This window comes from Notamacropus eugenii, chromosome X (genome assembly GCF_028372415.1).
Source record: "Notamacropus eugenii isolate mMacEug1 chromosome X, mMacEug1.pri_v2, whole genome shotgun sequence".
NCBI lineage: Eukaryota > Metazoa > Chordata > Mammalia > Diprotodontia > Macropodidae > Notamacropus > Notamacropus eugenii.
Genome location: NC_092879.1, coordinates 15673723 through 15701183, shown reverse-complemented (window position 1 = coordinate 15701183; position 27461 = coordinate 15673723). Strand labels below are relative to the sequence as shown.

The 27461-nt window shown below is 41.2% G+C and overlaps 2 long non-coding RNA genes and 1 pseudogene across 2 annotated transcripts in view; 2 read left to right on the top strand and 1 right to left on the bottom strand.

Annotated features, from left to right (window-relative positions):
- LOC140515607 (uncharacterized) overlaps positions 1-27461 on the top strand; it is a 122190-nt gene that overhangs the window by 31105 nt on the left and 63624 nt on the right. The window contains exon 3 of the long non-coding RNA XR_011971104.1: positions 27237-27379. This is a non-coding gene — a long non-coding RNA (uncharacterized lncRNA). The remainder of the gene's footprint in view (positions 1-27236; positions 27380-27461) is intronic.
- LOC140515606 (uncharacterized) lies at positions 280-10979 on the bottom strand. The gene is made up of 2 exons (XR_011971103.1): positions 8332-10979; positions 280-5763 (listed from the first exon to the last, which is right to left on the bottom strand). It is a non-coding gene; the product is annotated as an uncharacterized lncRNA (long non-coding RNA).
- LOC140515602 (CCR4-NOT transcription complex subunit 7 pseudogene) lies at positions 16092-16984 on the top strand (annotated as a pseudogene).

Genomic DNA, 27461 nt, shown 5'->3' with positions numbered 1-27461 from the left:
CAGAGAGTGGATGTGCTTTGAGAGAAAGTGATTCTGCAGTAACTGGAATGTTCCCAGAGAGTGTGTCTCCTACAGCAAGTATCGTTCCCTCCGTGTTCAGAGACTAGATGTGCTTCGACAGAAAGTGATCCTGCAGTGCCTGGAATGTTCCCAGAAAGAGTGTCTCCCACAACAATTATCTTTTCCTCTGAGTGTTCAGAGAGTAAATGTGCTTTGACAGACAGCGATCCTGCAGTACCTGGAATGTTCCCAGAAAGAGTGTCTCCCACAACAGGTATCTTTTTCTTCTTTGTACTACATAGTTATGTTGACTGTTTTTCCCTCCTAAAACAAAAAAAATACCATTTGTCACATGGCATGGCTCTCAGGGAGGAGGAAAGGGAGGAGGAGGGATACATGGGATACCACGATGTAAGATACAGAAAATACCAATAAAAACTATTTAAAATGAGGTCAAGGGTATTCATGGAGAGGTAGGAAGGGGAAAGAAAAGGGGTTTGGACATGCAGAGTGATTTCCTTCCACTTCTGCAGCCTCAGGATCAGGTCTTGACTTCAGACCTCCAGTGCTGAGAAAAGAGACTTTTGGCTGCTCTGCTCATTTATCCATGTTGCTGGCATCTGCGTGTTTGACTTCTGTCCATCCACGCTCATGCAGTGTGTGTCTTTTGCCTGTTGCCTTCTGTGTATTGCCATGCCTGAACTCCACACGTCTGTCCCCCGCATGTTCTTCCTCACAGTTCTGGCCAGGACATCATGTGACTGGCCCAACACCAGCCTGATCCTCTTCCTGCTCTTGCTGCTCTCTCCCCAGCCCCCATAACTCCTGGCCCCCTCCCTTCACAGGCACAAGATCCCCTTCCTGCCTTCCTCCCTCTCTTGTATCCAAGTCCACAAGAAAATTCACATTATTTTGAAATAGGTCTACTTAGAGGTTTACCATGGGGAATGGTCCACATTGGTAAAACCAATAACTGTCTATAGTTGATAAAAACAAAAAAGGCAGCATATCGAAGAAGTGAAAGCAGTTTGACAGAAATTTGATAGGAGATCAATACCTCATATCACATTTCAAATTAAAATATGAAGGAATTCTTGAATTAGACATGATAGATAAAATAATAGAGTGATAACTGATAAAATTATAACTAAGAGATGTAAACATAATCATCAATAGTTATTCTGGCTTATACCTACAACTCACTAATTTATTCTCTCTATAGCTGTAGATTAAGTTCCTCCTATGGGCACATAGGGAGACAAGTAGCCATCCTAATTAAGCAATCAACAAGCATTTCTTAAGTACTTTCTGTATAACTGGCACAGAGCTAGGTTCTGGAGATGCAAACACTTTAGATGAACTATGCCCTTGGCAGCAACTTGTACCTAGAGCTCCTCAACTAACCAATCATACTCCAGCCCCTAACTAATAATCGACCATAAAACCATGCAGCATGTACCATTGCTCACTCTGGAGTAACGTCAGAGCTAATTAACATACTGCCTTTCCCACCAGCTAATCCTAGGCACTTCTGCCCTATAAAAGAATTGAAAACTTTCACCCTGGCAGGGCCTGCTGCCTTGAGGGAAAAAAAGCTGTTGGCTGCATTACCCCTGAATAAAGGCCTTTGTTTGATTGGGAGACAGTCTGAATGAATACTTTCCAGATGACACCACAACAGCTGCCTTGCCCGTTTAACAGACCCTAACCACTAGAAGTTTAGGTTCTAATGAGACAGAAAATCCATAAAAGTATATAGAGAATAAATGCAAATAAAGGCAAAGTACAAGGCAGTCTGGGAATCGGGCCTCTCGTGGTTGGAATCAAGAACAGTTGCATGGAATAGGTGATGCTTGAACTGTGTCTGGATGGAAGAGAGGCATTCTCTGAGGCCTCAGGATAGAGGGTCACTTGCAAGGTCAAGAAGGCTCAGAGTTCAAGTCCTGCCTCAGATTCATGCTAGCAGCATGACCACAGTCCTCTAAGGGCCCCTGACCACTCTGTAAAATCACAGACACCTTCAGATGGGTTGCCAATCTTACTGAGGAGGCAGAAAGATGAAAGAGTGCTTGACTATGACTTTTTCTTGCCCAACAACACATAACATATAAGTGCCTGAGAATGGATTTGAATGTAGATCTTCCAAACTCCAGGCCCAGTGGTATAACCTGTGAATTGCCAAGATGGAAACATTCAGAGATCCCAGAAGACTGTTGCCAAGCCACTGTCCACAAGTCTGTCTTGAGGCTTGGGAAGGATAAAAAAGAGATCATTCTCCATGCACTGAAGTTTGGCAAGTGCTTAGTCCCTTCCAAATTCACCACCCACTTTGAGGAAATGCTCTAGTTGCTCTACCTGAGTTGGGAACTCCTGAAGTAGTTTTACGTTTGGGAGCAAGACCTATCACCCCACACAGAATGTAAACCTCGATTGGTGTAAATAGCAAGAGAAGTTTCAATTATCCCATGGGAAAACTTGTACTTGACCAGCAGTCATCCCTGGCTTTTCTCCTTCTTAGTTCTTTTTCCGTACAATACCTGACCTGATCCCAAGGGTGGTGCGAGGATCCAACACTGTCCTGTTGCACCACAAGGCTGGTCTCATGGGCAAATTCACTTCTACAACACCTGGACAGTCCCCTCTAAACCCAAACGCAGAGATCAACTTTAAAGTTACAACATAGGCGGGGAAATCGGCAAAAAAATTCAAAAGAAATGAATGTGAAATGGAAAATTTTAACTGTATTAAACTGAAAAGTTTTCACACAAACAAAACCAATGCAATCAAGATTAGAAGGAAAGGAAAAAGCTGGAAACAATTTTTACAAGGGTCTTTGATAAAGGACTCGTTTCTCAAATAAATTGAGAACTGAATCAAATTCATAAGGATACAACTTATTCCCCAGTTGTGAAATGGTGAAAGGATATGATAATCTAGTTTTTAGATGAACAAACCGAGTCTATCTATAATAACAGAAAAAATACTCTAAATCACTACTGATTAGAGAAATGCAGATTAAAATGACTCTGAGGTACGTTTTCACACTAATCAGATTTGCTAACAAAACAGAAAAGGAAAATCATAAATGTGGAAGGGAGTGTGTGAAAATTGCGAGACTAATACGTCATTGGTGGAGTTGTGAAATGATCCAACCATTCTGGAGAGCAGTTTGGAACTATCCTCAAGTGGTATAAAACCGGGCATATTTTTGATCCAACAATATCACTGCTAGGTCTATATTCCAAAGAGACAAAAAAGGGAGGAAAGACTTCCTATTTGTACAAAAATATTTGTTAACAGCTCTTTTGATGGTGATAAAGAATTGGAAATTGAAGGAATGCCCATCAATTGAGGAATGACTGAGCAAGTTGCTGTGTATGATCATGAGGAAACATTCCTGTGCTACAAGAAATGATTCTTTTTCAAAGCTAAATTCCCCTTTCTGGAAGCTGGAGAAAGGAGAGATGACTAGACTTAGTGGATAAGTTCCCTTATTTTACTTCAGCTGGAGCTTGAGTGTGAGTTGAAGCATGTAATCCTCTAAGGTTGGATGTCCCTTTCTGACAAGTGCAGGATGAGGTATGTGGGGGTGGCTTCTAGCGGCAAACCATAGGTTCTTCTATCCCAGTCTTATTTCAAGCTAGACCCTCTGAAAGGAAGCTTTCTTGTTACAAAATGCTTCAGCTGTGTGGCAAGGACTTCTTTGGTAATATCACTTTGCCTGCTAAATGTTGCTAACAGTATGTATTTGGATTAAGAAAGCCTTGAGAAAAGAAAAAGAACACTAAGGAAGGGGAACAGGGTAAAAGGAGAGAGAGAATAAATGGGGAGGGAATAGGATGGAGACAAATACAGTAAGCAACAACTTGAAAGAAATTTTGAAGCAGCTTTCTCTGATAAAGGCCTCATTTCTCAAACATATAGAGAATTGAGTGAAATTTACAAAAGCAAGAGATATTTCCCAAATGTTAAATGATCAAAAGATATTATGAACATTCAGATGAAGTAATGAAAGCTATCTATCACCATATAAAAATGTTTTAACTCACTAATGTTGGGAGAAATTTATATTAAAACAATACTGAGGTAATACCACATAATTATTAGATTGACTAATATGACAGAAAAGGTAAAGGACACATGTTAGAGAGGACATGGGAAAAATTAGACATTAAAGCGGTGTTTATGGAGTTGCAAACTGATTCAGCCGTTCTGTAGAGCAATTTAGAACTATGTCCAAAGCACTAAAAAAGCACATATGCCCTTTCCCCTAGCAATACCATTGCTAGGTCTGAATCCCCAAACCGATAAAAACAAAAACAAAAAAGATTTGTATGTACCAAAATATGTATAATAGCTCTTTTCTGGAGGCAAAGAATTGGAAATTGAGGAGATGCCCGTCAATTGGGAAATGACTGATCAAGTTGTGGTATGTGACTATGATGGAATACTACTGTATTATAAGAAACAATGAGGAGAATACTCTCAGAAAAACCTGGAAAGGCTTACATGAGTTGATGCAAAGTGAAATGAAGTACGTACAAAGTAACAAAGCAATATTGTAAGATGATCAGCTGTGACTGACTGTCTTAGCTACTCTCAGCAGTACAATGAACTAAGACAACTCTGAAGAAATTAGAATGAAAATTGCTGTAAATCCCCTATAAAAAGCTGATGGTGTTTGAATACATTTTGGTCATGTCTGAATACAACCAAGGCGTAGTTTATTTTGCTTTCTTTAGTTTCCTCCAGGTTTTTTTGGTCTATGTTTTCTTTCACAGTATGAGTAATAAGTAAATATTTGCAGGTCTACCCACGTATAACCTATATCGAATTGATAGCCTTCTTACTGGAAAGGGGTAAGGCAGGTAGACGGAGGGAAGGAGAGAATTTGGATTGTAAAGTTTTAAAAGCAAATGTGAAAATTTGCTTTTACATGCAACTGGGGAAAAATAAAGTACTTAAAAAAAAGAAAAGAAAGCCTGGTAGAAGCAAACCAGGATCTTCCCGCACCAACTGAATTATGTTCAAAACAAAATCTGTAAGATTGCTGTAATTTTTCTATTGTTCTTTTCCGTTATAAAAATAAACCCTGTAAATCACTACTTTGTCACTAATTGCTGAGGAATTAGTAGACCTGACTTAAGAGGAAACAGTGAGCCATTACCATGAAATCATTATTTATTACTTTGGAAAATTTGTACCTCAAAATTATTTTCTATTTCAGATAATTAATTTTAACACACTGAAGGAGCAGCAACAGCTTTGGGAGCTCTTAAGTCAGAGATAGTAAGGGGAGCCAACCATTGGTTGGAAAGAGATTACTGGGACACTTGGGTCCAGATATAAGATTGAAATCAGTTTGGATACAAAGTAGACGCTTACCAACTGGGCAATGACTAAACAAGGCATTGAACTTGAATGTCATCCAATACTGGTACTATGCTGTAAGAAATGATCTGTTTGATGAGTACACAGAAGTATGGAAAGATCTTTGTGACCTGATGCAAAGCGATTTAACGAAAACCAAGGAAACAGTATATGTACACAGTAACCACAACAATTCAAATAGAAAGAGTGAGAAAAAAAGAATTAAAAATACTTGTAACAAAATGTTAAAAACTCAAGTGATATTGAAAAGGAAACATGAGACAACAGTATCACTCTACCCCATCCAGGAGGTGAGAGGTCCACAGGTATTACACATTGCACACGTTTTTCCTCTGAATGCATTGATCAGTTGTGCTGGGTTTTCTTTTCCTCCTGGAAACAAAACAAAAAATTCAATTTGTTACATGGAGCATCTCTTAAGGATAGGGAGAGAGGCATACATGGGATACCCCGGTGATGGAAGAAACAGAAAACATCAATAAAATCTTTAAAAACAGGTCAAGTATATCAAGAGAAATAATGGGAGGAGGGGAAGGAGGAAAGAAAGGGTTTTGAGGTAGTGATTATCAGTAGCAGATCTCAAACTATACTACGAATCGGTGAGTATGAAAACAATTGTTCTTCTTGTCTGACTTTTCCTGACTCCATTTGTGGTTTTGTTGCAAAGATACTGGAGTGATTTTCCATTTCCTTCTGCCGCTTATGACAGATGAGAAACTAAGGGAAACAGGGTTAAGTGACTTGGTGAAGGTAACACAGCTATTAAGTGTATGAGAACAGATATGTGGGACACCTAGCTGATCAGAAAACAACTGGAACTCGTTAAAATTTGCCAGGTTGATCAATGGGAAAAATTAGGAATTCAACATACAGAAGAAAATAAAATAAAATAATGTTTTATTTTTTAAAATGAGATAAGGGAAAAGCAGTTTGCATTTGATGGGACATCAACACCTCCTACCACCTACCAAATTAAACTACAAACAGATACATGAATTGGGTGTAAAAGCGGAATCAATAACAAATTAGAGGAGCAAGGAAGAAATTACTTTTCACATCGATGGATAGGAGAAGATGTTATGACAGAACAAGTAACGGAAAATCACAGAAAACAAAATGAATGATTCTGCTTCGATAAAGTTGAAATGCTGTTGCACAAACTGATAAAATACTGATAAAATAAGGAAGGCCACAGTTAACTGAGGAAAAATATCTTTGCAGTATAGTTCTCCAGGGACTGTTGCATGTGCAAGACATAAAAGGAGGTGATTTAACTTTCCAAGATCAAAAGCCATTCCCTAACAGGCCAAAGGAACAGGAAGTTTTCAAAGTATGGAATCCAAGCCATCAATAGCCCTATGACAAAATGCTCCAAATCTCTCATAATGAGAGAAGTGTGCATTAAAACAAGTCTCTTCTTTCTGCCTGTAAATCATAGAGGTTCACAGGTTCAGGGGCAGTCCCCTCTCTCTGTTCCACAACAAGGTACACGGAAAAGCCTCCTTTGAACAGGTTCTGGTTAAAACCAGAAAAAAAATAGATATACCATTAAATTAAAGGACATCAAACAAAAGAGATGCTATGGAGAAAAGGAGGTGAAGTGTTCCTAGACTGTCTTCTCTCTCCCGAGACTCAAGGAGGGGGAGGGGAAGGAAAGTGGGTGAGGGGCACTCAGAACTCCCCCTGCTTGCCTCACCAACATCCTCCTCCAGACAAAGAAGACTTACACTCAATAGAAGGTGGGAGGGGCAGACACTGTGAAATCATTGCAGAGAGGCGCTAATCTCCTCTCCGAGAGGAGGGGGAAGGGAAGAAGGAAAGAAGGAGCCTCTACCATCAGGCCCAGAGCAGTGGGGAACACCCCCCCAACCCGAGGCTTTTCTTTCATCCCCCATTACTAGGAGACTGGACCAAAGTTGCAACCTTCACCTGGAGGTGGGCACAGGGCTAACCAAGCTCCCAGGATCCTGAGGACGGGCTGCTGGGTCTAGGGGTGGGGGGCAGCAGCTGAGCTCAGCTTGGGGTTGTGGAGGATCAGCTCGTTTATGGAAACTGGGATGGGGGGGACAAAGAAGGAAGGGGAAGCATGAACAGCAGAAGGGTGAGGACAAAGAACGGAAGGGGAGGGCAAAAAGGGTAATGGGAAGGACAAAGAGGGTAAAAGGAGGACAAAGAGGGGTGGGGAAAGGTCAAGGGCTATCCTGGACTTCACAAAAGGGAAGACAGAACACAGTAACTGCGGCAGCGTCTTCAAACCAGCAGCCCTTGAATGGGCCGTGGATTCTTCACATCCCCCAGAGCAGTGGAGGAAAGAGGGGACTCTGGGAAAGGGGCAGGGTTCTGCCTCCTTTCTCCAGGTAGGAGGAGATAAAGATCAGGCCGGAAGGCCAAGGACAAGGGGGGCATCCAGTGAGGCAGTGCGTTTGTTCCCGCTGTTTATTTGTGGGTACCCTCGTCTAAATCCTATGTCACACAAACCTTCCAGAGCCTGGATAAGAAGTAGCCACACTCTCCTTTCCGCCTCAGTCTCCTCTATCAAGTGATTTAAGAAATTTCTTTGTAAAACTATTTCAGATTTGGGGTTTTGTTCTCTCCAACACCAGCTGTCCTGCCACTGGTGAATTGGCATAGTGGAGAGACCTAGAATCAGAATCACAAAACCTAGACTGAAGTTCTGCCTTACTCAATGTACGAACATAGGGTAGCCACTTAAACTCTCTAAAGCTCATTTTTCATGCCTGTAAAATGGGAGCAATATTTCCTGTACCAAGTAAATTACAGTGTGGTTGTATGGTTCAAATGAAATTCTTGCAAAGTACTTGTCAGATCATATGAAGGTGTCCAATCAAATTCTTTTCATGGTACAAATATATTTTTAATGCCTAACAAAGCTGTGGGAATATATACACACTAATATCTTGTTGTTGGAGCTGTGAGTACCTGAAAAGGTACTTGGCCAAAAAGGCCAAGATCTCCCACCGCATCCTGGGATGTCTCCAGTCATCTTGCTGAATATCTGGTCACTGGATCCAGATGGCTCAGGAGGATAAAGTGAGACTGGTGACCTTGCACAGCCCTCCCTCACGCAAAACAAAGTCAAGTGCAAGATATGTCATCATTTCTCTGACGTCACAGTCCTCTTCGAAAACTAAGGATGAACACAACCTGGAGCTGTGAAATGACACATCCATTTTGGAAAGTAATTTGGAATTAAGCAAAGAAAGTAACAAGAATGTCCAGAAAGCTTTTAAATTTGAAACAAAGACTCAATGAAACACCAGGGAAGCTGCCGATAAGAAAAAAGTTCCTATATACTCCATAATATTTATAACAGCCCTTTTTGTGACAGCTATTAATTGGAAACAAAGTAGATGTTCACCAACTGGGAAGTGATTGCTAAATAAGGCATGGGATATTAATGGAATACTAGTATAGAGGTGTAATAAATGATGTGTGTGGTGAGTATAGAGGAGTATGGAAAGATCTTTGTGAACTGATATAAAGTGAATTAAGCAGAGCCAAGCAAACAGTATGTATACATGGCAATTGCCACAACTGAAATGGAAAGAATGAAACTATGAAAATTAAAAAATACCCGTAAAAATGTTTAAGATAAAATAGGACTGAAAAAGAAACATGGGACAACACCATTACACTAGCCCATCCAGGAGCCGTCACACGTTGCACACCTTTTCCCCGAATGCATTGATCAGTTTTGCTGGCTTTTCTTTTCCTCCCTAAAACAAAACAAAAAATTCATTTGGTTACATGGCATGGTTCTTAAGAATGGGGAGAGGCTGGGATACCCTGGAGATAGAAGAAACAGAAAAAAAATAATAAAAACGTTTTAAAATAAGTCAAATATCTCAAAGGAAATTATGGGGAAGGGTAAGGAGGACAGAAAAGGTTTTGGGAATCTCAAACTACATTACAAATCAGTGACTATTAAAAGAAATGTTCTTGTTGTTTAGTCTTGCCTGACTTTTCCTGACCAGATACTGGAGTGATTCACCATTTCCTTCTGCAACTCATGACAGATGAGAAACTGAGGGAAACAGTACTAAGTGACTTGTTGAGGGTCACACAGTTAGTAAGTGTCTCCGACCAGATTTGTTCTGAGGAAGACGAATCTTCCTGAATTCAGGGCCAGTGGGACACCTAGGTGCCTGGAAAACAATTGGAACTTGTTAAGATGTGAGAGGTTCATCAGTGGAAAAAATTGGTTATGCAATGTAAAGAAACATACAAATAAAATAACTTAGTGTCTAATAAATCCAGATACAGCAACTGGGAGGAGGGGAAGAAGGGGTGAACACACTATTTATAAAAAAAGCGATGGAAAAAGAAAAAGCAGTTTGCCAGAAATTCGGTAGGACATCAACATCTCATGCCACCTTTCAAATTAAACTACAAATAGATTCATGAATTAGATGGGAAAAAGGAATCAATAGAAAAATGACAAAACAAGCAACAGAGAGACGCAGAAAATAAAATGGATGATTCTTCTTCCATAAAATTGAAATGTTTTTGCAGAAAGAGGTCAGATGCATTCAAAATGAGAAGGGTAACAGTTAACTGAAGGGAAAAATCTTTGCGGTAAAGTTCTCTAAGGACTGTTGTATGTGGGATGTATAGAAGGAACTGATTCCAGTTTCTAAGATTAAGAGCCATTTTTTAATAGTCAAAGGAAAAGGAAGTTTTCAAAGGAAGAAATGGCAGCTACCAATAGCCCCATGACAAATGCTCCAATTCCCTGTCAATGAGAGAAATACACATTAAAACAATTCTCTTTTCTTTCAGTCTGCAAATCATAGAGACTCGCAGGTTCATGGACAGGCACTACTTTCTGTTCTGCAAGGTACATGAAAACTCCTCTTTTACCAGGTTCTGGTTTAAACCAGAACAAAAACAAATATGTGATTTAATTAAAGAATGTCAAACAAAAGAATTGATATGGAGAAGAGGAGGGAATGACTTCCTAGACTGTGTCTTCTGTTCCTAGCCCCAAGGTATAGTAAAGAATCAGAGGGAGGGAAGACAAAGAGGGGAAGGAAGAGGCCAAAGAGGGGAAGGGAGGAGAAAGGGGAAGGATGGAAACGCACATCAGAGAAGGGGAGGGAGGGAATGTCTGCAAATACTTCCCCCTGCTGGTCTCTACCGCACGCCATCCCACCTCATGCCACCCCAACCTAGTCCCAGATCTCCAGACAAAGGTCTGAGCAGGTAGAAAGCCCCAGGCAGGAGCAGACCTGGAGGAGAAGACACACACAATTTCACCACTGAATACACACACCCATATAACCATACACCAACACGGAGAAACACATATATACGCGCACACACACACACACACACACACACACACACACACACACAAATGATCCTGTCTAGAGACAAAATACACGCCTAAGAAAACGTATCGATCCTCCCAAGACTTTCCACCCCCTTCCACGCATCTTCCTGGGCACTAAACAAAGCCAGCTGCAGAGAGGGAGCGGGGCTCATCTTCATGAAAAGGTTGGGAATGGGAAGGAAAGAGAAGATAAGGAGAAGAAAGGGAGGGGCTGAGGCAGGAGTAGGGAGCTGGCACCTACCTCACTCACAGACACTTAGGCACTAGCAGGACCTTCGGGACTGGTGAGTCTGGAAGACGTGGGTAAAATGGGGGGATGGAGGGAAGAGTGGGATGAGGAGGGGAAGGGGAAAGGAAGTGGGTGAGTGGCAAGCATATCTCTCCCTGCTCACCCCACTCACATTTCTCCTCCAGACAAAGAAGACTCCTGCTTTATAGAGGTTGAGATGGGGCGGAAATTGTGACGTCACTGCAGGGAGAGGCTAGTCCCCTCTCAGAGCAGAGGGGAGAGAAGGGAGGGGTATCTCTGCTATCAGGCCCAGAGCAGTGTGGAGCCCCACCCCGAACCCGGAGCCATTTTTCTCACTCCTCATCACTCAGACTGGCTAGGGGAGGGGGCTGCAGGTGCACCCTCCTCCTGGAAGTGGGCACAGGACTGACCAGGCTCCCAGGATCTTCATCTCAGTTCAGGATGTAGGGACTGGGGAGGACCACAACTGAGCTCATCTTGGGGATGTGAAGGATTGGCCCCTTTATGGAAACTGAGAGGAGGACAAAGAGAGGAAGGGAGGGACAAAGAGGGGAAGGGGGAAGCCAAAGAGAGAAAGAGCAAGACAAAGAGAGCAAGAAGGGACAAAGAGGGAAAGGAGGAGAACAAAGAGGGAAATGGGTGACGAAGAGGGGAAGGAAGAAGACAAAGAGGGAAAGAGCAAGACAGAGAGCAAAAAGGGACAAAGAGGGAAAGGAGGAGAACAAAGAGGGAAATGGGTGACGAAGAGGGGAAGGAAGAAGACAAAGAGGGGAAGGAGGAGGACAAAGAGGGGAAGGGGGAAGGGGGCAAAGAGGGGAAGGAGAAGGACAAAGAGAGGAAGAAGGGAAAAGAGCGGAAGGAGGAAAAAAGAGGAGAGTTGAGACAAAATAACATGAAGCTTACTCTCATCACATTCGACTACAGAAAGGAATAAAATGCACGCTCATTTTGGTATGAAAACCTATCTCACAATACAGGAAAGTGGGGGAGAAGGGGATAAGCAGGTTGGGGGGGATGATGAAAGGGAGGGCAGTGGGAGGAGGGAGCAATTTGAAGTCAACACTCTTGGGGAGGGACAGGATCAAAGGAGAAAACAGAAGCAATGGGGGGCATGATAGGATGGAGGGAATTATAGTTAGTCTTACACTACACGACTATTTTGGAAGTCATTTGCAAAACTACACAGATATGGTCTATATTGAATTACCTGCTTTCCCAAAGGGAGTGGGTAGGGAGGGAGGGAGGGATGGGGAGAAGTTGGAAATCAAAGTGTTAGGAACAACTGTTAAGTATTGTTCTTGCAACTAGGAAATAGAAATACAGGTAATGGGGTATAGAAATCTATGTTGCCCTACAGGACAAAAGAGAAGATGGGGACACGGGAAGGCAGGGATGTTAGAAGAGAGGGCAGATTGGTGATAGGGGCAATTAGAATGCTCTGCCTTTTTGGGTGGGAGGAGGGAAGAAATGGGGAGAGAATTTGGAACCCAAAATTTTATGGAAATGAAAGTGAAAAGTTAAATAAATAAATTTAGAATTCCAAAAAAAAAAAAAAAGAAAGAATATAATTCGAATGAGTACATAATCTAGGTATAAAGATTTATACTATAAGCAAATCAGTGGAACAAGCAATAGATTTGTGGACAATGGAGAAATTTTTGACTAAGCAAGAGATAGAAAAGATTGTGAAGTGCAGAATGGATAACTATGATTACATTAAACTGAAAAGTTTTTGCACAACCAAACTCAAGGCAACCAAGAGTAGGAGGGAAGCAGAAAACTGGGAAAGAATTTTTGAGGCTAGTTTCTGTGATAAACCCCTCATTTCTAATATATAGAGAGAACTGATTCAAATGTACAAGAATACATGTCATTCCCCAATTGAGAAATGGTCAAAGAATGTGAAGAGGTAGTTTTCAGTGAAGGAAATCAATACTATCTAAAGCCATATGAAAAAAAATGCTCTAAATCACTATTGAGTAGAGAGATGCAAATCAAAACAACTCTGAGATGCCACATCACACCAGTCAGATTGGGTAAAATGACAAACGGGATGATGACAAATGTTGGTGAAGCTGTGGGAAAGTTGGAATACTAGTTAATTGCTGGTGGAGCTTTGAGCTGATCCCACCATTCTGGAGGGCAATTTGGAACTATGCCCAAAGTGATATAAAAATGTGCATACCCTTTGACCCTGAAATACCACTTCTAGGACTGTATCCCCAAGAGATCATAAAAATGGTAAAGTGTCTCACATGTACAAAAGTATTTATAGCAGCACTCTTTGTGTTAGCCAAAAACTGAAAATCAAGGGGATGCCCATCAATTGGAGAATGGCTGAATAAGTTGTGGTATATGAATGCAATGGAATACTGTGGTGCTATAAGAAATGATGAATAGGAAGACTTCAGATTGGCCTGGGAAGAGTCCTATGAACTGATGCTGAGTGAGAGGAGCAGAACCAGGAGAACTTTGTACACAGCAACAACCAGAGTGTGCAAGGATTTTTTTCTGGTAGACTTAGTACTTTAATGCAGTGCAAGGACTGAAAAAATTTCCACTTGTCTCTTAAGGCAAAACGCCTTCCACATCTGGAGGAAGAACCAGGAATTTTGATCACAGAATGAAGCAGATCATTTTCTTTTGTATTCTCTTTCTGTTTGCTTTATGATTTCTCGTATTCATTTTAATTCTTCTATGCAACATGAGTAAGGTGTAGATGTATTTACTAAGAATGCCTTTTTAGGACCTATATAAAATTGTATGCTGTCTCAGGGAGGGAGTGCAGAGGTAGGGGGGAATTAGGGAGAGGGAAGGGACAAAAATCTAAGTTGTGTGGAAGTGATTGTAGAACACCGAAAACAAATAAATAATAAAAAAAAACCTAAGGGACATGAAAGTATCAAGAGAAAGGAGAACAATGGTTTTAAACGCTGGAACGTGAGGAAGAAATGTGAGGACTGAGAAAAGGGCATTGGATTAAGCATCTTAGAAATGGTTAGCAATATTAGAGAGAGAAGTTTCCATGGTGTAGTGCTGGGAGAAGGTCAACTTTACGACGTTACAAAGAGAGAGAAAAGCAAGTAATGGTGACTATTATAAGCGGAATTTTCGAGGAGTTTATCCAAAAAAGGGATGTGATATATGGGATAATTAGAGGGGAAGGATGGATACTGGGAAAATGATTATTCCTGATTCCAGGGAGAGCACTCTAGCCACAGTGCTACCTAGCTGCCCATGATGATTTCTAGATTTGGTTGTTACCTGAGAGGATATCTGTCCCAACTTTCCAATGTTTTTGGTGCTGAAGTGATGGTTTTTCTTTCTGTTGACATCTCATGTAACCTAAGCTGTTGTGTAAATTCTTGATAACTTATTTTTGCAAAAGGTCAGTCTGGGATAAAGACTTCTCACATTAGAGAGAAGATAGCATGTAGACAGGAATTCCACCAAAAATTGAATTCACGTCAGTATGTGGCTTTGAATGTTTGGAAGGTGAAATTGGATAGTTCCTTGAAATGACTTTTCATTTCGCATTTGAAAAAGCAACTTACCCCTCATACTTCTCATCTTAGAACATCTAGAGAGATGAGGATACATTAGTGAGAGGAGAGGATGAGGGGCAGGAAGATCTAATGAATTCACTGCTCAATTCTGAGTCAGAAAATCTGGGTTTACATCCTACATGACTAGCTGTGGACACTTACTAGCTTTGTGACCTCAGACCACTCCCATCACCACAGTTAACAGAATTTTACTGAGCCACTCCTTAACCTTGGAATTCTCAGAGAAGCAAAAAGCTGGTCTAAAGACAGCAATGCCAGTAATCAAGTAGTGGTGTAATTAATTAGTTTCATTATGAGGAACATGTTTGGAGATCAGTATTCTCATCAGAGTTCCACCTTGGTGTAGCGAAAGAACAGGTTTTATATAAAAATCACAAATGGGAAGGGAGGGGGAAAGGTGTATTAAAACAACCTTTTGCAGAGCCTGGGTGGTTTCTGGCAATAAACCCACCAGTCCATAACATAGTTGTCCTGAACTCCTGTGGGAACAGTATTGCTTCAGGCCTTGGCCGAGTTGTTACTTGGTGGGTCAATGAACTAGTGTTCTGTGATGGAATAGGCTCTACCATCTTTGATTCCCTTCACTAAAGGTACACAAGCACAAGAAGGCCGTGACTGTGAGAGTTTTGCCAAGGGTTTATAGTCTCAAGGCCAAAGGTTCCCCGCCTTTGACTAGGAACTGACCTTTCTCTTGCCTTCCTCTTCCTCAGAGAAAGGAGGTGAATCTGTCCCAGGGATGTGTAGATAAATCTTTTCTGGGAGACTTGGTCCTACATACAGGAAATCCTTGCTTTACTTTACTCTTTTAATGGAGCAGCATAATTCTGACCATCATTCTGGAGGACTCAAATCTCTTCTACCCTTTCTCTATTCCTTTTAATTCTATTTAAGCTTTCCTTAAAGGAACCCAAGTTACAAGAGGAGACCTTTCTCATTTGGTGGTTTTGAGCAGTCGTCTATTAAAAGCGCATCACTTGGTATATTTAATTTTCTTGCTAACTCCGTCAAAACATTTCTTAAGTAGTTTATTTTATCCGGATCAAAGCAGCCTCAATTTGTCTAATGGTGATGAGGTTTCCTTGGGTCAATCTCTGACAATTAGTTAAATATCTGCAGGTTTGTGGCAATAATATAGAGACATGCAGCCAGTTGCTCTCCCCTTATGGGGAGAGGGGTGACTTCAGCATCTTAGGATGTTTGGTTACCCATGAGAACTTGGCCCAAATCTTACTTCATTCTAGAATTTTTTCTCCAAGTAATGTGGACTATCTGAATTAAACAGTGAAGCTTTAAAAATAAGTGCTTGACTAAACTGTAAAATCTGGGATAAGCCCTTCTCCCAGGCCAGCGAGAAGCATCTATGGGGCCACTGCAGGAGCCTAACTCTATGGAAAGGACAGATGGAGGCACACAACATCCCTATTGGCACCAGCAGAGGTACAAAACTAAAGGATCAGCAAACTTACTTTGTAAAACGACTCTTCAATCGAGTGTAATATTTTGATGCTTGTTGGCACCTAAACCCTTTGTGTGCCCACTATGCCAGCAACGACCATAGATTATAGCCAAAGAATTTGTGACGTTTGGGCTTGCACCCTGGATGACGAGATGAAGAAAATTCTTCAAGTTATACAGAAGTATAATTGTGTTGCCATGGACACCAAGTTTCCAGGTGTGGTTGTAAGACTCACTGGAGAATTCAGAAGAAATGCTATCAGTATCAACTATTGCGATGTAACATACACTTGCTAAAGATAATTCAGTTTGGATTAACATTTATGAATGAGCAAGGAGAATAGCCTCCAGTAACTTCAACATGGCAGTTCAACTTCAAGTTTAATTTAATGGAGGACATGTATACGTAGGACTCCATAGAGCTTCTGAAAACCTCTGGAAGCCAATTTAAAAAGCATGAGGAAGAAGGATCTGAGATGCAGTATTTTGCAGAACTTCTCACCACATCAGGTATTGTGCTGTGTGAGGGGGTCAAGTGGCTTTCATTGTGCAGTGGTTATGACTTTGACTATTTAATCAAAATCCTGTAACCAACTGTAACTTGCGAAAAGAAGAGCTGGACTTCTTTGAGATCCTCCAGCTGTTCTTTCCAATCCTCTATGGTGTCAAGTACCTCAAAGGTGGTCTGCAGGAGGTGGCCAAGTAGCTAGAGTTGGAGCAGATAAGGCCACAGTTCCAGGCCAGATCCAATTCATTACTAACGGGAATGCCTTTTTCAAAATGAGAGTAATGTTCCTTGAAGATCACATCAATGATGTCAAGTGTTGTGGGCACTTGGACAGCCTTGGTTCGGGCTCCTCTGATGTGCAGAATGGTAGAGGGAATGCATATGAAGAGGAGGCCAGCAAGCAGTCATTACATGAGATAGATGGATAATAGGGCTTCATGCTTGGAGCTACACATGTGCTTGTATATAGATTTTTTTCTCCAGTTAAATCGCTTGGACAGTAGACCATTAGGCTTTTTCTTTTTTTGCTATGCCTTCTCAAGCTGTTTTTTCTTTTGTCTTTCAGTACAAATTACGACCATTCTTTTCACAGATCCTTATAAGTAGAAGAGTCTTCAGGTTAAATTTGACTGTATAATTAATCCATCTATTAGCAAGCATATGTGACCAAGGGAAACATCTGTCTCATGCTCAGTCTTTTGGTAAACATATCTAGTTGGTCTTAGTTTCTGGCCCACACCTCTTCCCTCCATTCCCAGATTAGTAAGCACTGACTATAACTTATTGCCCTGTTTCAAGTCTGTTCCTTCCAGTAGGAAAGAGTTTTAGCTATGTGAGATTGTGGACCATCGATTTAGCACTTAGATTGGTCTCTGAATGGGCTTTGGGACTGAAGAAGTGCTTTGTGGCAGCTTCACACCCGTGTGCCAGAGCTGCCGGCACTCTTGTGGCATGACTGTGCCTTTGCCATGGTCTGCTTCCTCACTCTCTTTTACCCCTCACCCCTTTCGCATGATAGACTCATAATTACCAAGCCCTTGTTTTGGCGACTCCACAAGTCAGTAAGTCCAAAGAGAGCAAGTCACCTTAGGTATGTCTTATGCCGAATTAAATTAGAAGAAAGGAGATTATGATTTTGCAGTTGCTACAAAGACAAAAGTGACTGAGAGATTTGTTGTAAAACAACAAAATGACAAGACAAGTTGGAGTGAATAAAGTCACCTGAGGAGTCTAATGCTTGTTTATTTTGTGTATATATCGTTGCAATATATTTTCTATATATGGACAGAATAACCGTGAAATACTTTCTTAGCCATGTAGACTGGAGCATGTGAGCAGGTCAGAACATCTGAAGGATGACTTTGGTAATGGGTAACTTGAAGGCTACTCGGAAACGATGATAGACTGTAAGTCATGGTGTGTGTATGTTACCTGCATTTAACTCAGTTCGTATTGGCTGTTTGCCAGATTGTCTTGTTCCCTTGTACTTTAACATTCTTTTCTTTTTCAGTTACAATGGCGGAACTGGGTGGTCCTTCTTCAGAAAAGTTACTTGCAAAACAGAAGGTATTATTTTTTAAGTTGTTGTAAATAAAAGTTTCAAAACATGATTTCTTAAAAAAAATCCTGGGATGAGTCAGTCCCAACCTGTAGGTTTTCACTGGTTCCTGTTGGCAGGGTTTTCACTGCTTCCATTTCAGTGAGATGCCAGCCCTGTGGTGCCCAACCCCAGGTCTCCACCTGTGGCCACAAACCTCTGAGACAGTCTAGGAACTCTTCTCCTCGTTTTCTCCATATCATCTGTTTAGTTTGGTGTCGTTTAATTTAATTGAATATTTACTTTTTTTTCCATTGTCAACTAGAAGAAGGCAAAAGTGGGCATTTCCATGGAACTTGTTGTGGAATTGGAAAAGGGGACTGTCCCTGAACCTACAGATCTCTATGATTTACAGCTGAAAGAAGAGAGTTGTTTGAATGTGCACTTGTCTCGTAATGGGGGATTTGGAGCATTTTGTCTTAGGCCTATTGATAGCTTGGATTTCTTCCTTTGAAATTTTGCTGTTTCTTTGACCTATTGGAGAATGGCTTTTAATCTTAGAAAGTGGAATTACTTCCTTCTCTATCTTGCATATGCAACAGCTCTTAGAGAATTTTACTGCAGAGATGTTTTAACTCAATTAACTGTTACCCTTCTCATTTTGACTGCATTAGTACCTAATGAATAACTAGACGACATGAACCGGTGACTGAAATTATCCATCAGAAGTTTCCAAAGTGAACAGATGACAAACGTTCCTATTACAGATGGAGACCTCAGGATATCCATGGGAATTCAAAAATAAATTGTACTAGAACTGGAAAATTGTCTAGGAACCAAAGTATTGCCCCCATCTCCTTGTCATGACACTGATCCATAAAAATTCAAGATCCGTGTTTTAAATAGCATACCAAGTATTCCTAATCTCTAACCTGGCTGAATGAAAAGCTTGCAACATATAGAGACTTAGTGGAGGACCTGAAAACCATGTGGGAACATGTGATCCCCACAGTCCTATCTCCTCTTAGAATAGTACTAAGGATGCACTGCTGGATCCTGACATCGATGAATTAACATCCAAATACTTTGTTTGAGTTACAAGAGACAATGATTCCATGTAATGATCTGAAGAACATTACACAGAAAAGAATCAATTACATGTTATGTAAACCCCATCAAAAAGAGTAAGAATAGTGATGATAATAATAATGACAAACACTTCTATTGTGCTTTACAGTTTGAAAATAAGTTTGCAAAACATCTCATTTGAATTTTAAAAACACCCTGCAATCTTCTTGGCACAGATATTACTATCAGCCCTATTTGACAGATATGAAAACCGGGTTTTACAAAGTTTAAGTGGCTTGCCAGGGAAGTTGGTGTTGGAGAGAACACAGCCCCAAATCTGAAATAGTTTTAGAAAGAAATTTAAGTCACTTGGTAGAGGAGACTGAGGCAGAAAGGAGAGTGTTGCTCCCTGTTGTCCAGGCTCTGTTAAGTTTAATATGACACAGGATTTAGACCAGGGCACCCACACAGAAACAGCGGGGGCAGAGCATTGTCTCCCTGAGTGCCTCCCTATCCCACCAGGTCTTCCTGATCTTTGTCTCCTCTAGCCTGGAGAAAGGAGGCTGAGGTGGACCCTTTCCCCAGGAATGTCCCCTCCTTTCCTACTCTACTCTGGAGGATGTGAGGAATCCAAGTCCCATTCCAGGGCTGCTGGTTTGCAGAGGCTGCTGCAGCTCCTGTGCTCTTTCTTCCCTTTTGTGGAGCCCAGGATAGCCCTCCCTCGATCTACCACTTCCCCTCTTTGTCCTCCCCCTTCCCTTCTTTGTCCTCCTCCTCCCAGTTTCAATAAAGGGGCAGACTACCCACGCCCTCAAGCTGAGCTCAGGTGCTGCCACGCCCCCCCACACCCCCAAGGCCGGAAGCTGGGATCCTGGTCAGTCCAGGTGCCAACTCCAGGAGAGGATGCACCTGTGGCTCCCTCCCTTAGCCATTTTGGGTCATTGGGGGTGACAGAAGGCTCTGGGGGGTCCCCCCACTGCTCTGGGTCTGATATCAGAGGCCCCCTCCCTCTCTCTGAACTTTCCCCCTCTGCTCTGGTAGGAGACGAGCCCCTCCCTGCACTGAAGTCACAATATCCACTCCCTCCCATCCTATATTAAGTGTAAGTCTTATTTGTCTGGAAAAGGATATGGGTGGGGTGAGCGGGAAGAGGTCTGAGTGCCCCCCACTCACTTCCCTTCTTCTTTCCTTCCACACCCTAGCCTTCACCTCATTTAACCCCATCTTCCCCTCATTTTGCAGGCTGACTGACCTGTGGGTCCTGTTAGTGCCTCAGTGGCTGTGAGTGAGGTAAGTGCCCCTTCTCTGCTCCTGCCTCAGTCGCCCCCTTTGTTCTCCTCCCGCCAACCTTTTCACAAAGCCCATCCTCTCCTTTCTCTAATTACCTTTGCTTAGTGCCCTGGAGGATTTGTTTGTAAGGTGTGTGGAAGGTCCTGTGAGTATCAATACCTTTGTTTGTGCCTCTGTTGTATATGTAGGTAGGATCATCTGTATTTATGTTTGTATTGATATGTGTGTGTACGTGTGTGTATGAGTGTTTGTGTGTGTGTGTGTGTGTGTGTGTGTGTGTGTGTGTATGAGGGGGAGAGAGAGAGAGAGAGAGACAGAGAGAGACAGAGGAAGTGGGCAGTGGGGAGAAAGAGAATGTGGGTATTCAGGGGTGAAACTTTGTGTGCCTGCTACTCCTGCCTGGGGTTTCCTGCCTAACTGGAGCTTTGTCTGGAGATCTGGGCCTTGGGGCATCTTGACATGGGGTGCAGAGGGTGAAGGCCAGCGGAAGAAGCATTAGGGAACTCTCCCTCCCTCCCCTCCTCAAGTGGAAGATTCTTTCCTTTCTTCCTCCCTTCCTCCCATCCTTATCTTGGCTTTGAGGCTGAGAAGAGAGAAGACAATCTGGGAAGTTTTTCCTTCCCCTTCTCCCTATCGTCTCTTTCTTGGGGACGTCGCTTAATTAAATACTTATTTGTTTTTTGTACTAGTGTCAACCAACACTTGGCAAAAGGGGTACTTCCATGTACTTTGTTGTGGAACAGAGACGACAGGCTCTGAACCTGCCAATTTCTGTGCTTTGCAAACAGAAAAGAAGAGAGTTGTTTTAATGTGCACTTCTCTCTTTTTGAGGGATTTGGAACATTTTCTCACAGGGCTATTGATAGCTAGGATTTCTTCCTTTGAAATCTTCCTGTTCATATCCTTTAGCCTATTGGAGAATGGCTTTTAACGTCAGAAATTATGTTGCATATGCAACAGTCCTTAGATAACTTGACTACAGAGATATGTTTCCTCACTTAACTGTTACCCTTCTCATTTTGACTGCTTTTGATCTGTTGAGGAAAAACATTTCAACTTTATAGAAACAGAATCATTCATTTTATTTTCTGTGATTATCTCTGTTGCTTGCTTTGTCATAATCTCTTCTCCTGTCCTTCCATGTGAAAAGTAATTTCTTCCTCCTAGCTCCTTTCATTTGCTATTGATTCCTCTTTTACCCCTAATTCATGTATACATTTTGTACTTTAATTTGATAAGTGGTCAGAAGTGTTGATGACTTATAAAATTTCTGGCAAGCTGCTGTTCTTTTATCCCATCTGTGCTTTTTTCTGTTCTTTTCTTACAAAAAATCAAATACTGTCTACTCACTGCCATCCCTCCCCATATTGCTGAGGATTTGTGAAGCACTAATTTATTTCATTTCTTTTCATCTATACATTTTGTACCTAATGTTTTTCATTGATTTCCTTTTCAATTTTTAACAAGTTCAAATCGTTTTCTGGAAAGCTAGATATTCTGTGGGTCCTGAAGTCAGGGAGGCTCATCTTCTCAAGGTGAATTCTGCCCTTGGACACTTAATAGATGTGTGACCTTGAGCATGTCGCTTAACTCAGTTTCTCTCAGTTCCTCATATGTCAAATGAGCTGGAGATGGAAATGGCAAACCACTCCGGTATCTTTGCAGTGAAAAGCCCAGCTGTGGTCAGCAAAAGTCAGACAGGAGGAAACAACAGCAATTATTTTCAAACTCACAGATTTGTAATATTGCTTGGCTATGCTACTGATTATCACTAAGCGAAAACTCCTATCTTTCCTCCTTCCTCTCCCATTATTTCCCTTGAGATACTTGACCTCTTTTTACATTTGTTGATGGATGTTTTCTGTTTCATACATCACCAGGGTATCCCATTTGTCCTTGTGTCTCCATATCCTTGAGAGTCATGCCGTGTAACAAATCGTATTTCTTGCTTCAGGGAAGAAAAGAAAAGCCAGGATAAAAGATTGACGCATTCGGAAAAATTGTCCAATATGTGACACTTGTGGATATCTCACCTCCTGGACAGGGTAGGGTGAGGGTGTCTTCTCATTTTTCCTTTTCAGCCCCACTTGATCTTTTACATTTTGGTACAGGTACTTTTGACTTTTCACTGGGTCATTGCTTCAAATTTAATTGTTGCAATTGCCATGTATATATGCTGTTTGCTTGGTTCTGCTTAATTCACTTTCCTTCAATACACAAAGAACTTTCCATATCTTTCTGTACTCATCAAGCACATGATTTCTTACTGCACGGTAGCAGTTTACCATGCCTTTCATGCTCCCTATTTTGCTTGTCATTCCAAAATTCATGAGCATCTACTTTATTTCCAATTCTTAGCTGTTTCTGAAAGAGCTGTTATAAATGTTTTGAAATACATGGGGACCTTTTTCTTCTTAATGGCTTCATTTGGGTGCAATGGAGTCTTTGTTTTAAAGTCTTTGAACATGTTTCTTATCTTCTTTGCATAATTCTAACTTTCTTTTGCTAACAGGGTTTTTACTGACCCAGTCTCTAACCTAAGAATGCTCAGAGCCACACAAAGCAGGCCTAGAGACTGGGATGCCAGAAATCTAGTAGTTTAGTTCGTTAATTTCATAGTGAGGAATGTTTTCTGAGCTGAAGTGAAAGCACAGCTTATGTACTTAAATCACAAGTAGGGAAGGAGAGGGGAAGGCGAATTATAAAAAATAATTTACTGATTTCTCAGAAGAAACCAATACATTCCACAGTCAAGTTTTTGGGGATTGTGACCACCTCCCCTAGAGTACAGAACCAGAGTTCTGTGATAAAAACAGGTTTCAGTCTTTGATTTGCTTCCGCTTCAGGTATGCAGGTAGATTGTGAGTCTTGTCAAGGTTTGATTGATCAGTTCAAACTGCATTGTGAATCTGACTCAAGTTGAAAAAGGTGGCTCTGCAAAATCTAATCTGTTAATATATTCATGACACACATCATACTGATTATTATAAAAGTATTAAATTACTTTCCCACTTTCCAAAATGGATGGATCATTTCACAGCTCCACCAACAATGTGTTTCTGTGAGCATATACCCACAACCTTGTTTAAGTTTCAAAAACATATTAGTGCCATAAAAGGAACTTGATAGACCTCTTTCTTTACCTGTTGTTTCAAGTAGTTTATATAGTATTGGGATATAATGGTTTTTTTTAAATGTTTAGTAGTATTCCCTTTCAAATCGATTTGATTCCGGAAATTTGTCCCTAGGGAACTCATTTATGCTTTTTTCAATTTCTTCTTTAAAAATAGGACTATTTATGTGGTCTGTTCCTCTTCGGTTAACATGAGCATTTTATGTTTTTAAAAATATTCATCTCTTTCACATAGATTGTTAGTTCTGCTGGCATATGATGGAGCAAAATAACTTCGCAATACTGCTTTAATTGCATCTTCATTGGTTATTCTCACTCTTTCGATTTTGATACTGTTAATTTTGTTTTCATCTTTCTTTTCATTCATCAGGTTGCCCAAATGGTTTGTCTGTTTTTATGAGTATTTTCATAAGAGCAACTTCTGCTTTTATTTATTCATTTGATTTTTTAAAAATTTCTTAATTTCACACTTGATTTATGGATTTCCATTCTGATGTTTAATTTGCTGTTTTTCTACTTTTATGCAATTCACTCACAGTACCTTGATCTGTTCTTTCTCTGGTGTAGGGATGTAAGCATTTAGAGATACAAATTTTCCCCTAAGTAGTGCTTTGGTTGCACCCCACAAGTTCCGGCATGTTATGTCATTGTTATAATTCTCTCTAATGAAATTAATGATTGGTGCTATGTTTTGTTCTTTGACACACTCATTCCTTAGGATTAGGTATTTTACTTTCCCATTAATTTTAATCTCTGTTTCCACATTCCTCTAATTTATATTGCATTGCGGTCTGTAAAAGGTGTGTTTAGCATTTCTGTTGTTCTCCATTAGGTTATGAGGTATTTATGCCACAATACATGTTCATTTTTTGTCATGGTGCCATATGCAGCTGAGAAAAAGTCATATTCCTTTTCATTTTCATTCATTTTCTCCAGAGCTCTATCACATCTAACATTTTTTATATGCTTTTCTTCTCATTACCTTCTTTTTTATTACTACCTTATGCCCAGATTTTCCTAATGACGAGAGGGGAAAGTTGGGGTCACCCATAAGTATACTTTTAGTGTTATTTCCTTCTGTAAGTTATTTGCTTTTTCTTTTTTAACAAGTTGGATGCTCAGCCACTTAGTGCATCTTTGGTGAGTAATGATATTATATCTATGGTACCTTTTAGAAAGACATAATTTTGCTGCTTCTGTCTTTGAATTAGGACCATTTAACCTTTCGGGTTCTCTGAGATCATGATTGCTACACTTGTATTTTGGACTTCAGCTAAAGCCTAAGTGTGTGTGTGTGTGTCTATGTATGTGTGGTGGGGAATTATCTGAAGCCTCAGGCCTTTTTACACCTCTGTTTTCAGAGCCAATTCTGGGGGTTTGAAAGTTTTTGGTGGTTACAAAGTGATGTGATTTGGGGAGAAGTGTGGTCACCGCTGTGCTCTGGACCTCACCCAGGAAGAACCTCACCCAGGAAGAACCTCTGATCCCTTGGGACTGCACTTGGTACTGCTCCAAAGGGTCCCTCCTCCCTTTTGACCAGAAGTGACCTTATCCATCAGTACACCTATGTCACTGGGATTGAAAGTGGTACTGTTCATCAGGGTCCCCTGTTTCCTCTTGCGAGAAAGTGCTCCTCTGTGACCTTGAACTGTGACTCAGAAATATGTATAGGCAGTAGAATGTCCAAGCAGGTTCCAAATTTTCCCGTGGAACAGGTGAAGCGTCTCTTGCTGTTTACATGAAAAGTAGTTTATAGTCTCTTTGGGATTATGCCTCGTGCTCCAAGACCCTTACACCCACCATACATAAAGTTACTTGGGAAGTTCCTAACTCAGGTCAACTAGCATTTTTTTCTCAGGCTGGGTGGTGAAGTTAGAAAGGATTCAGCACTTACAGAACTTCCATGCACTGGGAAGGAGCTCTCTTCTTGTTCTTCCCTGGCTTCGAGGAAGCCTCCTAGACAGTGACTTGGCACCAGTCTTCTGGGATCTCTGAATCCTTCCATCTATGTAGTTCAGTGGTTAGAGTACTGAGCCTGTAGTTGGAAAGATCTGAGTCAAATCCAGCCTCAGGCATTAACTAGCTAGGTGTTCGTGGGCAAGGACAAGTCAGAGTGTAGCTAGTCAAGCACACTTTCATCTTTCTGCCTGCTCAGTAAGATTTACAGCCCATCTGAAAGTGTCTGTCAGCTTAGAGATTGGTCTGAGGCACTAAAAGGTTAAGCGACTTGACCGTAGTCATGCTGCTGCCATGAATCTGAGGCAGGACTTGACCTCTGTGCCCTTCGGACTCTGAAGCTGGCCCTCTGTCCTTGCGCCTCAGACACTACCTCTTTTCCATTTACACACAGTTCAAGCGTCTCCTGTTCCATGAAACCTTTCTTTGTTCCAGCTACAAAAGTAGTTGTACTGTGCCCAATACATATCAGAAGTTTAAACCATACCTACAGAATGAATAAATTAGTGAGTTTTAGGTCTAAGCTACAGTAATTCCTGATGATTATGCTTAAATCTCTCATTTATGATTAACAGTTATCTCTTTATTATTTTACCTATCGCACCTAATTAATGTTGATCTATGAAATTTCTGCCAAAGTGCTTTCCAGCTATGCCTGCTGTTATTTTTTTATCGACTACAGACAGTTCTTCTTCTGCATAAGTGGACCATTGGGCAACGATCTAAGTACAACGACTTTGAAGTAATGTGAAATTGCCCACATACCTGTCTGTAAGGGAGGGAAGAAGGGAGGGAGGAAGGGGGTCACGTGCCTGTAAAAGGAGGGAACCTGGATACAGCTCAAGGACACATGGGGGCTAGGGACAGAGAAGCAAAAGCAGGAAAAGATGAGGCGGGTGTGCAGTCAGTCACATGATGTCCTGGCCCGAACTGAGAAGAACACTCAGGGGACAGACATGGCCACACACAGAAGAGGACTGGTGATACATCGAGTGAGGAAACACACACGGTACCAGAGCATGGATGAACAGAAGACAGACACACGGAGGCCAGACATGTGAATAAATGGGCAGAGCAGGAAAAAGTCTCCTTTCTCAGGGCTGGAGGTCTCAAGTCAAGATGTCATCCTGAGGATGCAGAAGTGAAAGGAATCACTCTGCAAGTCTGAAACCCCTTTCTTTTCCTTTTCCCCTTTCCCATGAATACCGTTTAGATCCTTTACCTCATTTAAAACATTTTATAGAAGATTTTTGTATCTTATACCGTGGTATCCAATGTACATCTCTCTCTCCCTCTCTTCCCTGAGAGTCATCCATGTGACAAAGGGTATTTTTGGTTTTAGGAGGGAAAAGCAGTCAACGTAATCATAGTACATAGAGCAAAAGGTAATTGAGGCAGAAGACACACTCTCTGATAATATTCCAGTTAGTACAGGCTTACTGTCTCTGGAAACATATCTACCCTCCAAGCACCTACAGGAAAAGATATTTGTGGCAGGAGACACTCTTTCTGAGAACATTAAAGTTACTCCAAGCGTACTCTCTGGGAGAACACATCTAGCCTCCAAACACTCATCGGATGAGATACTTATGGGTGGAGACACAGAAGTTGAGAATAGTCTACTTACTACAGGCTTGCTTTCTGGGGAAGCACATCTACTCTCTGAACACTCAGAGGAAAAGATACTTGTGACAGGAGATGCTCTCTGACAACATTCTGGTTATTACAGGTTTACTCTCTGGGGAAACACTTCTAAGGAAAAAAAATGAATATTTAATAAAACAGAGGCTCTTGAAGTATTCCTGATGAAAAGACAAGAGGTGAAGAGAAAATGTGACTTTCAAATGCAAGACTCAAAAGAAGCATTAAAAGGTAAAGATGAAAGAGAAATCATAAGTAACTTCGTAAGGTTAAGCTGTGTGCTTTTCTATGTGGGAAGATGATGCACGTATCT